Source organism: Onychostruthus taczanowskii, unplaced genomic scaffold (assembly GCF_017590055.1).
Source record: "Onychostruthus taczanowskii isolate IOZ18803 unplaced genomic scaffold, ASM1759005v1 scaffold284, whole genome shotgun sequence".
Classification (NCBI taxonomy): domain Eukaryota; kingdom Metazoa; phylum Chordata; class Aves; order Passeriformes; family Passeridae; genus Onychostruthus; species Onychostruthus taczanowskii.
The window spans coordinates 95,954-111,045 of NW_024500173.1; the positions used below are offsets into that span (position 1 = coordinate 95,954).

The 15,092-nt window shown below is 56.9% G+C and overlaps 1 pseudogene; it reads right to left on the reverse strand.

The window, feature by feature from the left end:
- Nucleotides 1–3,353: 3,353 nt before the first annotated feature.
- LOC121337729 lies at nt 3,354–14,311 on the reverse strand (annotated as a pseudogene).
- Nucleotides 14,312–15,092: the final 781 nt, after the last annotated feature.

A 15,092-nucleotide genomic window follows, 5' to 3' on the forward strand; every position in this document is an offset into this window, starting at 1 on the left:
CCCCCGTTGGGCAAATCCCTGGTGATCCCTGTTCTGGGTGACCTCCAGTGGGTGGGGGAAGGTGTTGGAGAGATTTCTTCTCCTTGTGCTGCTGTGATTTGGTTGGTAATAAATTCACTCCCTGCGCCCAGGCTGGGTCTGTTGTGCCCTTGCTGGTGCTCATGGTGGGATCTCTCCCGTTCCTTCTCAGCTCCTGGGCCATTCCTTGTGTTTCCTCTCCCTGTGCAGCTGCAGAGGGCAGGGACAGAGCAGTTTTGGTGTCCATTCACATCCAGGCAAGACCAGCCCAGCCCCGGGAGTTCTGAGGGGCTTGTGGGGCTCCCCCCTGCTGGAGGAGGGTGTCCCCCCTTGCTGCAGCCCCAGCCCTCAGGCAGCGCTCAGCCAAGCAGAGAACGACCTCAGCTGGGGCCTCACTTTGGGAACACCTGAGCCCCTGGACATCTCCATCCCCATTTTGGGGTGCATCTGGGTCCTTGGATATTTGGGATCCCATTTTTTGGGATGTATTGGGTTTGTATGGACTGGTTATGGTAGTGGGGCGGGCTCTGAGAGAAGCTGCTGGAAGTATCCTCAGTGTCCAACAGAGGCAATCCCTGGTGGTTCTAAAGACGGAGGTGCTGGATGCAGAGATCCCCCAGAGCCCTTGGAGCAGCCCCCTGGCACAGGGGGGTGCCTGAGAGGAGGCTGTGACCCCGTGTGAGCCCCACGGCCAGAGAGGCAGGACTCACCTTGTGGCAGACTGACCTCCGGGGCTGCAGCAGGGTGAGGGGGCTGCTGCCCATGGGATGGACTCACATCGGGGGGTTTGGGTTTCTCTGGGAGTTTTTGTCCCATTTGTGACCTAGAAAGGCGCCGGGAGAAGCAGGGGGTGACAGCCGCGGGTGACTGAGATGACAAAGGGCTGGCTGCTGGCTCTGGCACAGCCCTGAAATCGTTTGGGGGAGGGCAGGGGTGCAGGGCTCGGGCATTTTGGGGTGTCGGGCTCTTCGCTCCTGCATTTTCCTGCCCGTGCCCGCTGCTCCTGGGACACAGAGAGGGGCCCAAGCATGTCCCCTCAAAACTTCCCTGGGAATCACTCCAGAGCCCTCAGTCCTCCTTTGCCCATCCCCGCGGCCTCTTGTCCGTCCCAGTGGCTCCCGTGGCTCTCCCAGTCCATCCCAGTCTCTCCCAGTCCATCCCAGTCTCTCCCAGTGCCCCCTGCGTGTCCATCTCAGCCGTGCGTGGCACTGCCGCCCATCAGCCAATCAGAGTGCGGCTCTCTGATGATTCATCAGTTGCCAGGCAGACCTGCATCCCCCAGTGCCGCCCCAGGTCCTCCCAATGTCCACAAACTCTCTCCCAGTCCCTCTTGTCTCATTCCCAGTACACTACCAGTCCATTGTCACACCTCATTTCACTCCGAGACCTTCACCCTCGCTCTCAGTGCTCCACAGTTCTCGCTGTGCACTCCCACTCCGTCTAAATGCCACACCACCCCTCCCCTGACTCTCCCAGTTCCCCCCAGCTCTCTCCCAGTGCCCATCCCACCGTGTCCATCCCACTGGTGCCCTCGAGCTCCCAGCCCAGCCCCGGCTGCCAGCTCTGCTCCGTGATGCATTTCTACCCTGCCCACATCCAGCTGAGGTGGTTCCAGGGCCAGCAGGAGCTCTCTGTGGTGGCCACCGATGTGGTTCCCAGTGGGGACTGGAGCCACCAGCTCCTGGTGCTGCTGGAAACTGCCCCCAGTGCGGGGTCACCTGCAGCTGCCAGGTGGAGCACGTCAGCCTGGAGTACCCCTGAGCCAGAACTGGGGTACAGCCCGGCCCCCACATTGCCAGTGACAGTGGGGAGGCACTGGGGGGGCTGGGAGGGGGATTGGGGTGTGCTGGGAGTAACAGCGAGGGAGTTTGACAGGGAGTTTAAGGGAGATGAAGCCTGGCTTAAACTGGGAGAGGAGCTCGGGGTCTGGAAGGGCTGAGAAGGAGTTTGAAGGATGTTGGGGAAGGTGGGATGGGGTTCCAGGGGTCATGGTGGGAATTTGGGGCGTGCTGAGTGTAACTGGATGTGAATGAGCCTGGAAGGGCTAGAATGACATATGGGATGCAAAAGTGGGGCTTGGAATGAGGTTGTTTATGCTAGGAAGGGACTGGAAGAGGTCTTGGTGAGTCCTGGTGGGGCTGGGAAGGGATTGGAAGAGAGTTTGGGAGTCCAAACTCTCTTGGACTCCCTTGGAACCCCAAAACCTCTCACAGACACCCCAACCCCTGCTTGGAGGGGCTTGGGGTGTCTGTGAGAGGTTTTGGGGGTCCTGACCCCTGCACACTACCCTGAGATGCCGCTGGACACCGCAAACACCACGGCATGGCCGGCCGGCCAATTCCTGCTGCCCCGAAGAGCCCGGGCTGAGCCCAGGACTGGGCAGGGCCGGGCTGGGGCTGTCCTGGCACCCTGGCCAAAGCCTCCCAGGGCTCTGGGCACCGCAGGGGCCACAAGGCCACAGGGCCGGGGCTGCTCCGTGCCCGTTCCACTCTGTCCCTCCCTTGCTGGGTGCCGGCTGTGGCCCTTTGTGACACGGGTCCCTGCCAGGGCCCTCGGTGATGTGGGACATTGTGGGGCTGTCATGAATGAGAGTGACTGAGATTGCTTAAAAATCAGTGGCAAGGGCATGAGCAAAATCAGATTTAATGTTTAGCAACAAAGCACAACAAGTTCATTGGCAAGATTCACTCTACTGCCTACAGGACAGCTAAGGCACAAGGGAAAACAAGCAACAAAAAATCCAAACAAAATGCAGACAACCAAAACAGAAATGCACTGAGAACTCTCTAAGAGAGTGTGAGTGGGTGTGTGTTGTGTTAAGTGCGAGGTACAAAAGACAGTGTGGGCAGGGATTAAAGGAACACAGCCTAAAAACAACACTGAGCAGCACTTCAATTTCTACTTTAACTTAACTGATACCTTAGGGCTAGCAATTCAACAGAGCAGTAACACTTAGCATTTAACCTAACTTACAGCTATAACTTCCACATTCTACTTAGCAACTTAACAGAAAAACAAAACTTAACTTATAACTCATGTTTTACCACTTAGCAAAACAACACTTAGCAGCATTGAAGTAAGCTCCTAACTATAACTGAACCTTGCTAACAGGCCTAACTTAGATATCCAAGGTACTTAGACATCTCAGAAAGCAGTATTTCTCCCAGATTTCCTATAGCATATGTGCAGGGGCACGCACACAGACAGAAACTGTCAGTGCAAGCAAGGTACCTGTGAAAAATTCCCCTCGGAGGTCGGTGACATCCTCCCTTCAGGTGCTTTTGCATCTCCTGCTGGGTGAAGGATGGGGCCTTGAGGAGCAGGGATATCGGCCCGGGACACGCCGTGTTTGGTGATCCTGCAGGCAGAGCAAACCCGAGGGTTTGCTGGCTCTGAGAGGCCCCCTCAGAGGGAGATTGCTGGTCACAGCCCGTGGTGGCCCAGGAGAGCTCAAAAGGTCTCCTTTCGGACCACTATTGATAGGGTCAGAAGAGAGTGGGCTTCAGTCACAACGATGTTTCATCCCAGCCACAGTTTGGCTTGGCACTTCCTCTAAAAGTGTGAGAAAGGAATGTTGTGCCATTCAGGCAAGAGGACTATTTTCCAAGGAAAATTTTCCAAGGAATATTTTCCATAAGGAAAACAGGAGCCTTTTAGCAATTCCTGGGAGCAGACATTATTTCTGATAAGCTTGCAAAGAGCAAAACCCAGATACTGTTTCCAAGGACAAGACCTAACAAACATTTCTCAGATCACACTGCAGCCTGGGGAGGAGGAGGGGGCAACGCAGAACCACACTGGGATCTCAGGGGTGCCCATAGGTGACACTGGCCTGATGTAAGCCACCCACCAAAGCCACTCTGTCCCTGCCCCCCGCAGCTGCACAGGGGAAAGAAAATTTAACCAAGAGTTCCTGGGTTGGGATAAGACTGGGAGAGGTCAATCATCAAAAGTGGCATGGGCGTCAGAGACCCAGCCTGGGCACAGGGAGGGGATTTATTACCAACCAAATCACAGCAGTACAAGAAGAAGGGAAAGACATTTCTCCAACACCTTCCCCTCACCCAACAGGGATCACCTGGAATGGGCTCACCAGGGCTCTGCCCAGTGGGGGTCACTGGGGATCATCCAACGTGGATCCTCCCATGGGGATGGAGCTGGAGCAGTGCATGAAGCTCTTCCCGCACTCAGGGCACTTCCACGGCTTCCCTTAGTGGCGCCTCCATTGGTGTTGGGTCAAGTGAGAGCTCCTGGAGAAGCTCTTCCCACACTCAGGGCCTCTGCCTGGTGTGGATCTGCTGGTGCCTGATGAGGTGGGAGTTGCGGTTGAAGCCCTTCCCACATTCCAAGCACCTGTAGGGCCGTTCCCTGGTGTGGGTTGTTTGGTGGCGAATGAGGTTGGAGCTCTGGCTGAAGCTCTTCCCACACTCCCCACATTCATAGGGTCGCTCCCCAGAGTGGATCCTCTGATGCTTAATGAGGTCGGAGCTAGTGCTGAAGCTCTTCCCACATTCCAAGCACTCATACGGCCATTCACGTTTGCCAGTGTGGATCTTCTGGTGGCTCATGAGGTGGGAGCTGCGCCTGAAGTTCTTCCCACATTCCTCACATTTGTAGGGCCGTTCCCCAGTGTGGATCTTGAGGTGTGTGTTGAGGTTGGAGATGCGGTTGAAGCTCTTCCCACATTCCTCACACTCGTAGGGCCGTTCCCCAGTGTGGATTATCTGGTGCTGGATCAGGTCAGAGCTTGTGCTGAAGCTCTTCTCACACTCCAAGCACTTGTAGGGCTTCTCCCCGGTGTGGGTGCGCTGATGGCTGACAAGGTGGGAGTTGCGGGTGAAGCCCTTCCCACAGTCATGGCAGTGGAAGGGCCTCTCCTCTGCGTGTGTTGGCTGATGCTGGAGGAGTTTCGTGGTGGTCCGAAACCTCTTCCCACACTCAGGACATTCATAGGGCTTCTCCCCGGTGTGGATGCGCCAGTGGACGTTCAGGCTGGAGCTCCGTCTAAAGCTCTTCCCACACTCCGAGCACTTGTAGGGCCGCTCCCCAGTGTGGCAGCGCAGGTGCCTGATGAGGTGGGAGTTGCGATTAAAACGCTTCCCACATTCCCTGCACTCATAGGGCCGTTCCCCAGTGTGGATTGTCTGGTGCCGGATGAGCCTGGAGCTCTGGCTGAAGCTTTTCCCACATTCCCTACATTCATAGGGCCGTTCTCCAGTGTGGATCTTGTGGTGCTTGTTGAGGTCAGAGTCCCACCTGAAGCTCTTCCCACATTCCATGCACTCATAGGGCTTTTCCCCACTGTGGATCACCTGGTGCCGAGTTAGGTGGGAGCTCTGTCTGAAGCCCTTCCCACATTCCAAGCAGGTGTAGGGCTGTTCTTCAGTGTGGATCACCTGGTGCCGGATCAGGTTGGAGCTCTGGCTGAAGCCCTTCCCACATTCCAAGCACTTGTAGGGCTTCTCCCTGCCATGAGGCTTCTCCACCAGCTCCGAGCTCTGCCTGGATCTCCGGCCGCCTTCCTGGCTCAGGGGGGCTCTTTCCTCCCCGCAGCTCCCTGGGCTGGGTTTGCAGCCCCTCCTTGTACGGAATCTCCAGGCCTTTTCCTCCTCCTCCATCCAGACCCGGCTTGGGAATGACAAATCCTGGTTTGGGGGAGAAACAAGGGGTGAGTGTCTTGGGATGGGGGTTTCTCCTGACCATCTCAGCAAGTTACCAGGCATGTTGTGTCTCTAAAACTCTTCAAACTACCAAGATTCAGCCCAAAATAAATCCCCGTCAGCATCTTGGGGGAGCTTTCCGTGGCTGCTCGTGGGCAGGATCCCGGGAACGGCCGCGGCTGCCCAGGAGGGCCCCGACGGAATGTGACAGGCTGGGATGGGCTGGGACAGACTGGGACACCAGGATACACCAGGACCAGGACACAGCAGGAATGGATTTGGGGCAGCAGGGATCATACTGGGATATACTGGGACCACATTGAAGGCTACTGTGATCATGCTGATGGCAACTGGGTGCTGTTGGGATACAATGGGCATGATTGGGATCATACTGAGACTGACTGGAATCGTACTGGAAATGACTGGAACCATAGTAGTGGTGAAAAAGCACAATTGGAAAAATGCAGGAGGCAGCTGGGATCCTATTGGGAGCAGGTGGCCCATGTTGGGGTAATAGTGGGACTGACAGTGTCATACTTGGAGTGACTTAAATAATACTGGGAGTATCTGTGTGTGACTGGGATCATGCTGGGGGTAATAGGGGTGAAATCAGACTCATACTGGGAGTGTCTGGAAGTTACTGGGATCATACTGGGGGTGACTGGACTCGTACTGGGATCATGGCTGGAGCAACTGAGACCATGATGTGGGCAAATAACATTCTAGGAGTGACTGGGTTCATACTGGAAGTGACTGAGGTCGTGCTGGACTCCTACTGGGAGGGACTGAGATTGGAAGGAACCATACAGGGCCTGACTGGGAGAAAATGGGACCATGTTGGGGGCAGCTGGGATCTTGTCGGGAATGACTGGGAACATAAAAGCTTGACTGGAGTTTCTGTCCCATGCCATTCGTGGGGAGCAGCGGCAGCTCCACCCCTCCAGCCTGGGGGTTCGGAGCGGGGCAGAACCACTGGCAGCACCTTCAGGACACGGCCCAGGGCTGGGGGGCTCCTCCCCGAACTTCATTTTCTCTCCCCAGTTCAAATCATCCCCTCCCATTCAAATCCCCTCCATTTACATTTTCTCCCCACAATAAAAGTTTCCTCACCCCAATTGAACTTTTCTCCCCGATTAGGCTCTGAGTCCCCTCCCCACCTCTGACTCCTCCCAGCAGGACCCGGCGGGAACTTCTGGAAACAGGAGCGGAAAGAGTTAAAATATTCATCATTATTTTCTTGGTTTCTGGATGATTTTCCTATGGCTTTCCTGCAGAAAGCCCCTCCTTTCCGGGTGCTGGCTGAGGGGTCCTCTCAAGCTCCATCCCCTTTCCAGTCCCTTTTCTAGCTCTTTGCCTCAGCTGCCCCAAACCTGCCAATTTTGGGGAGTGGGAGGGGTGGCTCTGCTCAGGAATCTCAGAGGTGCCCCCAGGGAGGACCCGAGGCCCCAGCACAGTTCCTCCCCTTGGAGCATTTGGAATCTCCAATTCTCAGCCAGCGCTGTCTGTGGGATTCAATCCCCCCTGCAGGGTTTTCCCCCAGACCAGCTTTATTTCCAGAGGGTTTTGTGCTTTCCCTTCGAGCCAGGGCCTGATGGCATCGGAGCGGCAGCAGGTGAGGGGGTAAATAGAGAATAAACACGCGATTATAGAAAAATTTTTAAAAAGTTAAACGTATCTGATATAAAAAATATAATTAATATATAATAAATATAATTGTGAAATAAAAGAAGTTATCGGCAGAGCTTTTTCTGCTGGGACTTTGGGTTTCTTGTCCACGTTTCAAGCTGGTTCTGAGCCAGAAACCAGTGGCTGGGAGAGACATTGCTGCTGAAGGGCCTCATATTGCCAAAACAAAAGTGTTGAGTACCAAGTAACACCTTGAGATTACAGAAGTCCCAGCACCCACGTTGGATTCCCTCGTTTCGAGATGACAGCTCAGCTCCACATGGGCTCGGTCCCTGCCCTGTCCAGCGGGTCCCTCCCCACCCTGCGGTCGCTCCTGGGCTCGGCCCTCACGTGTGGGGCAGGAGCGGTGCCGGAACCCAGGACATCCCTCTGGATGCCCTGGATGGCTCAAGATCCTGGCAGGGGCTCGCCGAGAGAGCAGCACAAGGAGCCGGGCGGCGGCAGGGGCTCAATCCCGTCTGGAGGAAGAAGAGGAAGAAGAGGCTGGGGCCACCTGCGGTGTCCAATGCCAATTTTGTGTTACAGCACCGCTCCGAGGGAGCGACTGAAGATCTTGTGATTGATGCCTTGGGGCGGATTCTAGTGAAAGGACTCAGAAGGACTGGTTTGTATAAAAAAAGCTCAGCCTCGCTGAGCTTTGCTGCCAAGGGAATCCCATTTGGGGTGTTTTGCTCTTTGTTCATGATGTGGTTTGAACGCAGCAGAGAGCAGAGCCAGGGAACGTCACCGCCCATTTGTGCTGGTTGTTGTGCAGCGACAGCAGTTCCCACATCCGCCCCCGCTGGCTCCCGCATTCCCACCTGAATCCCACATTCCCACCTGAATCCCACATTCCCCACCTGGTTCCCACATCCCCACCTGGCTCCCACATCCCCACCTGAGCATCTCTCCTGGCCCCCAGGTCAGAGTTTGGTGGTTTCTCTCTGACAGAGCCGCTGCGAAGCCGAGCCGCAGTCCTGAGGAAGGATTCTGTTGCCACCGATTGCCCCACAATCTCCCGGTTGCTCCCTGGGGTCCACCTGAAACCTGCGGGTGCAGGAGAGAGCCCGAGTCACCCCCGGGCATCCCTCGGGGGACAGTGGAGTGTCCCCTTGGCCCCCAGCACTGCCCCCAGTGCTCATCGGTGCCGGTCCGCGCAGGAGCTGTTCAGCCACGTCCAGCCCGTCCCAGCCGCAGGCACTAAGAGCCTGATCCAGAGGTAGCGCAGGGCTTCATTCGGGAGTTCCTGGGGGAGAGGAAGAAGTGGTGACACTGTCGCGCCATGGATGGTCACCCCAAAATGGGATCTGTCATCCATGGCCGGCAATGTGACCGCTTCTCCATCCCATGTCCTGGACATGGCTGAGCGGCTCCGCCTGGACCGGCCCCGGTGAGCGCCGGGGGCAGCGCGGAGGCCGGGAGGGGCCGACAGACTCCGGGCATGATCCGGGCTCCCTCCTGGAGCCGCAGGTTCCAGATGGACCTCAGAGAGAGACCTGGCGACTGTAGGACGATCAGGAGCAGCAGAATCATCCTTCAGGACTGCAGCTTGGAATTGCAGTGGATCTGCTAGAGAGAAGCCACCGAACTCTGATCTGGGGGCCGGGAGAAACGCTCAGGCGGGATGCGGGAGCCAGGTGGGGATGCGGGAGCCAGGTGGGGATGCGGGAGCCAGGTGGGGATGTGGGAGCCAGGTGGGGATGCGGGAGCCAGGTGGGGATGTGGGAGCCAGGTGGGGATGTGGGAGCCAGGTGGGGATGCAAGAGCCCGGTCAGGGATGTGGGAGCCAGGTGGGGAATGCGGGAGCCAAGTGGAGATGTGGGAGCCAGGTGGGGATGTGGGAGCCAGGTCGGGGATGTGGGAGACAGGTCGGGGAGGATGTGGGAGCCAGCAGGGGAGGATGTGGGAGCGGGGGCCGCCGTCGCAGCACAACAACCGCCTGCACAAATGGGCGGTGACATTTCCTGGCTCTGCTCTCTGCTGTGTTCAAGCCACATCACGAACAGAGAGCAAAACTCCCCCAGGTGGGATTTCCTCGGCTGCAAAGCTCGGCGAGGATCTTGCCTTTTATAACCATTCCTACACCAGTCCTGCTGAGTCCTTTCACTGGAATCCGCCCCAAGGCTTCCATCACGGTGTGGGGTGGCTTCGGCCCCACAGAGAGGCGGCCCTGCGGAGCCCCTTTATAAATCCTGCTCCCCCGCCCTTTTCCACACTGCCTCTCTGGGCTCCCCCTGCCTCAAAACAGCCCAGAGGCGCCTGACGCAGGGCCTCCCCACAACAGGGTCCCTCTTGTCTCGAAAAAACAGAGCAAAGTTAAAAAAACCCCGCGCAATTGCCACGAATGGCCCCAAAAAGCGAAGCAGCCCCCGGGAAGATGCTGCTGGGGTTTTAACAGACGGGCTGCAGCCGGGGGAGCGGCAGAGCACACACATCGCATCTGTCACTGCTCGGAGACTGTTGGCGTTTGTACTTCAGACAGGTAAATTGAATCCAAATTGTCAGCACTTTCCATCACCCGCTCTTTCTCCTCTTTTTTTCTTGACAGATTTTACACCACTCCCTTCCACCCCACAGAGCAAAAAAGGAAAATCCCCGGCTGCTCAACCGCCTTCCCCAGCTCCAGCCCTGTGCTTTCTTCTCTCCCCTTTACTTTGCAGCAGATTCTCCCTCCTCCTCCCCCTGACAGTTCAGGGGGAGGAGATTTCACCCACTGGCACCACACCTCTCCCTGTGTCCCATTTTTCCCAGCTGCCTGCCCCTGCAGCTGGACCCGCCGTGGGGCTGGTTAATGTTGGAGCGAATTATTGCAGCGATTATTGGGATTGTCTGGGTCTGGCCGGGTGCCCGGTGACACCAAAACCGCTCTGTCACTGCTGTCCTGAGGCTGGGCAGGGAACAGAGCACAAGGAGAGGCTCCAAGGTCAGGGTAAGGACAGGGAGAGGTCACTCATGGGCAGAATACGTCTGACTTGGGGAAATTAATTGAATTTATTATTGTTGGGGATAAGGTGTTGTTGTTGTTGTTGTTGTTGTTGTTTGAATGTTTGGGTTTTTCCGGTCAGGCAATTTCTTATCCTATCTTCTACTTGAACAAAAAAAACAGTGATGGGGAGAGAGGGGAGATAAACAGGGACAAACAAACGAAATGGCCACGCACTCTCACACACCACGGGAATGGCTCAGCCAGAGAATGGAGAGTTTGGAAGTCTTGGTCGGGGGGTGACTTCTCTGTCTGGGGGGAAATTTTCCTCGGGAATTGCAGGAATACCTCGAGAGGTATTGCGGTGCACTCCGGGACTCTGGGGGCTGGGGATGGCAGGGAGAGCGAGCGCTCACGGGTGTGCGGAGAGCGGCGCCCGTTTCCCGGGACGGGGCTGCGCTGTCGCCTCGCTGCCCCTTGTCGCCGTCCCTGCGGCTGCCGGGGGTGGCACCAGGTCCGGCGCTGCCCGATGGGACCCGCCTGCCTTCGCTGCTGGGGGGGCGGTGCGGGGACAGGTCGCTGACCCGGGGATCCCCAAAGGAGCGGTGTCCCCGTCCGGTCACGATTGTAACTGCACCAAAGGGGAAATCTGGGCTCGATGGGGGGAAAGGGCTGGGATTAGGATTTGTTGGTCTGTGGTGCTGTTGGTCTTGTTTGTCCGTGTAGTTATATATATATATACACACATATATATACATATACATATATATATACATATATATATATATATATTCTAGTAAACATTCTAGTAAAAAGCTATTATTTCTTTTCCCATATCTGTGCCTGAAAGCTCCATAATTTCCAAAGGTATAATATTTTGGAGGGAGGGGGTCATCTTTTCCGTTCCAGGAAGTTTTCTGCCTTCCTTGGCAGACACCTATCTTTTAAACCAGGACAATTGCCAATCAAATCAGTGCAGAAGGAAAAGTTAACCAAATCCTACCATAAACACTTCCCCTAGCCTCTGCCTGCTTCCCGGTCTTTGCTTTCTCCCAGATTCCCTCCCTCCTCCCCACCGAGAGGCACAGGGGATGGGGGTCACAACCAGGCCATGTCACAGCCTCAGGGTCAAGAATCCTTGTCCTGCTCCAGCCTGGGGTCCCTTCCACGGGACCCAGTCCCTCGGGAATGGGCTGCTCCAGGGGGATCCACCACGGGCTCACAGGACCCGCCAGGAGCCACTTCAATAGCTCTGCAGGGGCTTCCCATAGGGGGAAGATCTGAAAGAGGCTGAAGAGAGAGAAGATCTGAAGAGAGAGGCTCGGGGTCTCTCTCAGGCATCCCCTGCTCCGGGCTGAGCTCCTGCAGCTCAGGGCTGCAGGTGTGTCCCTGCTCCTTCCCAGCCTCAGACACAGCTCCCAGTGCCTCCAGCTCCAGGTGACCCCAAGCTCCTGGTGGTTCAGGGCAGCAGCGGTTCCTCAGCCTCCTGCCCAGGCCAGGACATTCCAGGGTGTGCAAATCTCAACATTTCCTGGGAGAGCAGCACGTTGCAAGGGCTGGGGCAGTTTGTCCCGTCTACCCAACCTGCACCTCACCCAGCTGATTCTCCCATCACTCCTTGTCCTTGAGCGCTGACTGGTGAGAATGGAGGGGAGGAACGGTCCCAGTCAGTCCCACACTTTCTCCCTCGGGGCTGCCCCAGGGCTCAGCTCCACATCGCTTTGATTTCCCCCAAAAAGGGAAAACCACCCCAAACCCCTATGGCTGAGCAGAGGATGGGACAGGTTTTAGCAGAAAACTCCTGAAATTATTTTTCCCCAGGTTGGGAACTACCAACCAAATAGAACTGATGTGGGACCCCCCAGCAGTGCCTCTCTGCCGTCCCAGCTGAAGCCCTCGCTGGCTGCTCCAGGCTCCAGGGCAGACCGGGAGCTATGGGAAGGGGCCCCGGCTCGGGGCGCCGCCCCCGGGGCAGCCCCACGGCCCCCACGGCAGCTCCAGGGCTCCTTCAGCCGGGATGGAACGTGGCAGGGGGAGCAGGGAAGGGACGGGGCTGCCGGCGCCAGGGGAGCACGAGGGACACCGGGGGCACTTCACAAGCATGTATTGCAAAAGATAAAATCATAAGAAAGCCAAAAGCAACAGCGACAGTGTCACCATAGCCCAGGGCCACACGAGGACATGTCCCATTGGAGTGCGGTGATGCCGGCCCGATGCCGGGCACCCACCAAAGCCGCTCTCACTGCCCTGCACAGCGGGACACAGGAGACAAAATTTAACCAGGGGTTCAGGAGGTGATGTAAGGACCAGGACAGATCCCTCATCAAACATCATCATGGGCAAAAGAGGCTTGAAACTGGAGATATTAACTGAATTTATTGCTAACAAACTCAGAGCAGGATAATAAGAAATAGAAGAAAACCCCTTCAAAACACCTTCCCCCACCGTTCCCTCCTTCCAGCTGCACCTCCTACTCCGACAGTCCAGGGAGACAGGGAATGGGGCCATGCTCAGTTCATCTCCCCATTGCTTCTCCCTCTGCTCAGGGACAGGAATCATTCCCTTCTCAGTACTGGAGTCCCTCCCACAGGAAAGTTCTCCAGGAACTTCTCCAACGTGAGTCCTTCCCATGGGGCAAGCCCCCTGCAGCTGCTGCAGCGTGGGCCACTCTGCCACGGGAACAGTCCTTCCAGGACAGGCTGCTCCAGCAGGAACCCGTCTGTCCATGGGTCTCCCATGGGGTTACAGGCTCCTCTCAGGTATCCCCCTTCTCCAGGGGGCTTCTCCAGGGGGCTGCTCCAGGGGCTGCAGGGGGATCTCTGCATCCCCATGGATCTCCAGGGGCCATCAGTATGTAATTCCCATTCTCAGTCTGCATCCCAATGGATGTTTCTGCCCCTGCATTCATCCAGGTGCCCATGAGGAGACAGGAAGATGTGAAGCACCCCCAGCCAGAACCACAGATCACCAGGGCTCTGCCCAACAGGGTCACTGGGGATCATCCAACGTGGATCCTCCCATGGGGGATGGAGCTGGAGGAGTGAACGAAGCTCTTCCTGCACTTGGGGCACTTGCAGGGCTTCCCTTAGTGGTGCCTCTGTTGGTGTCGGGTCAAGCGAGAGCTCCTGCAGAAGCTCTTCCCATGCTCAGGACACTCGTAGGGCCTCTCCCCGGTGTGGATGCGCTGGTAGGTGGTGAGGTGGGCATTGCGTTTGAAGCCCTTCCCACAGTCAGGGCAGCAGAAGGGCCTCTCCTCTGTGTGTGCTGACTGATGTTGGAGGAGATGGGCACAGATCCGAAACCTCTTCCCACACCTGGGACACTCATAGGGCCTCTCCCCGTTGTGCATCTTCTGGTGGCGGCTGAGGTAGGATGTGAGCTTGAAGCTCTTCCCACAGTCCTCACACTTGTAGGGCCGTTCCTCAGAGTGCAGCCGCTGGTGGCTGATGAGGTTGGAGTAGTCACTGAAGCTCTTTAGACATTTTCTACACGTGTAGGGCCGTTCCCCTGTGTGAATTATCTGGTGACGAATCAGACAAAAGCTATTGCTGAAGCTCTTCTCACATTCCATGCATTTATAGGGCCGTTCCCCAGTATGGACCTTCTGGTGGCTCTGCAGGCTGGAGTTGTGGATGAAGCTCTTCCCACATTCCAAACACTCAAAAGGCCGCTCTCCAGTGTGAATTCTCTGGTGGTGTATCAGGGAGAACCTCACACTGAAGCGTCTCCACACTCCAAGCACTCATAGGGGCATTCCCCACTATGGATCTTCTGGTGCTTGGTCAGACTGGAGCTCCAGCTGAAGCTCTGCCCACACTGCAAGCACTCGTAGGGCTTTTCCCCAGTGTGGGTCACCTGGTGCTGGACTAGGCCGGAGCTCTTGCTGAAGCTCTTCCCACACTCCCCACATTTGTAGAGCCTTCGGCCGCCTTCCTGGCTCAGGGGGGCTCTTTCCTCCCCGCAGCTCCCTGGGCTGGGTTTGCAGCCCCTCCTTGTACGGAATCTCCAGGCCTTTTCCTCCTCCTCCATCCAGACCCGGCTTGGGAATGACAAATCCTGGTTTGGGGGAGAAACAAGGGGTGAGTGTCTTGGGATGGGGGTTTCTCCTGACCATCTCAGCAAGTTACCAGGCATGTTGTGTCTCTAAAACTCTTCAAACTACCAAGATTCAGCCCAAAATACCCTCCCAGGAGTTCCCCCTCTGTGATCTTCACACTGTGGTGTTTCCTGGGTCCCCCTTCCTGGGCTGATGGGGGTCCCGTGGCTCCTGCTCTCCCCCTCTCCGGGATCTCTCTTAGGGACGATCCGGGGATCCCACAGCCCCCCGCCCGCGCTCTGCCGACAGCAACCACCTGCGCCCCTCCTAAAAACCCCCAACCGATCGGGAACCCCGTTATCCGCTCAACGGACACGTGTGGTTTACCTTTGGAGCTCTCCTCTAAATACACACCCCGCAGAAAGCCCGCCAGGAACCCCCCGGTATATCCGGGGCGAGCTTCCGCTCCCAGCTCACCTGCGGGACGGAGAGGGGCAGGGCGAGGCGGCGCTCAGGGCCCGGAGTGCTGCACAGCAGCGAGAGCCCCGCACGAGCTTCCTTCTCCTCCCTCGTCTTTCTCCACCTCTTCCTGCTCCTCCTCTTCCTCTCTCCCTCCTCTTCCTCCCGCTCGTCCTCCTTTTCCTAATCCCGCCTCCTTCTCCTCTCTCTCTAATCGGGGCCCTTCTCCCGTTCCTTTCTCTTCCCGACTCCTTCTCCTCCCGCACTTCTCGTGCTTCCCCCGGGCCCAGCGCCCACGCTTTGTCCTCCTGTCGGCTTCTACCTGTGCAAG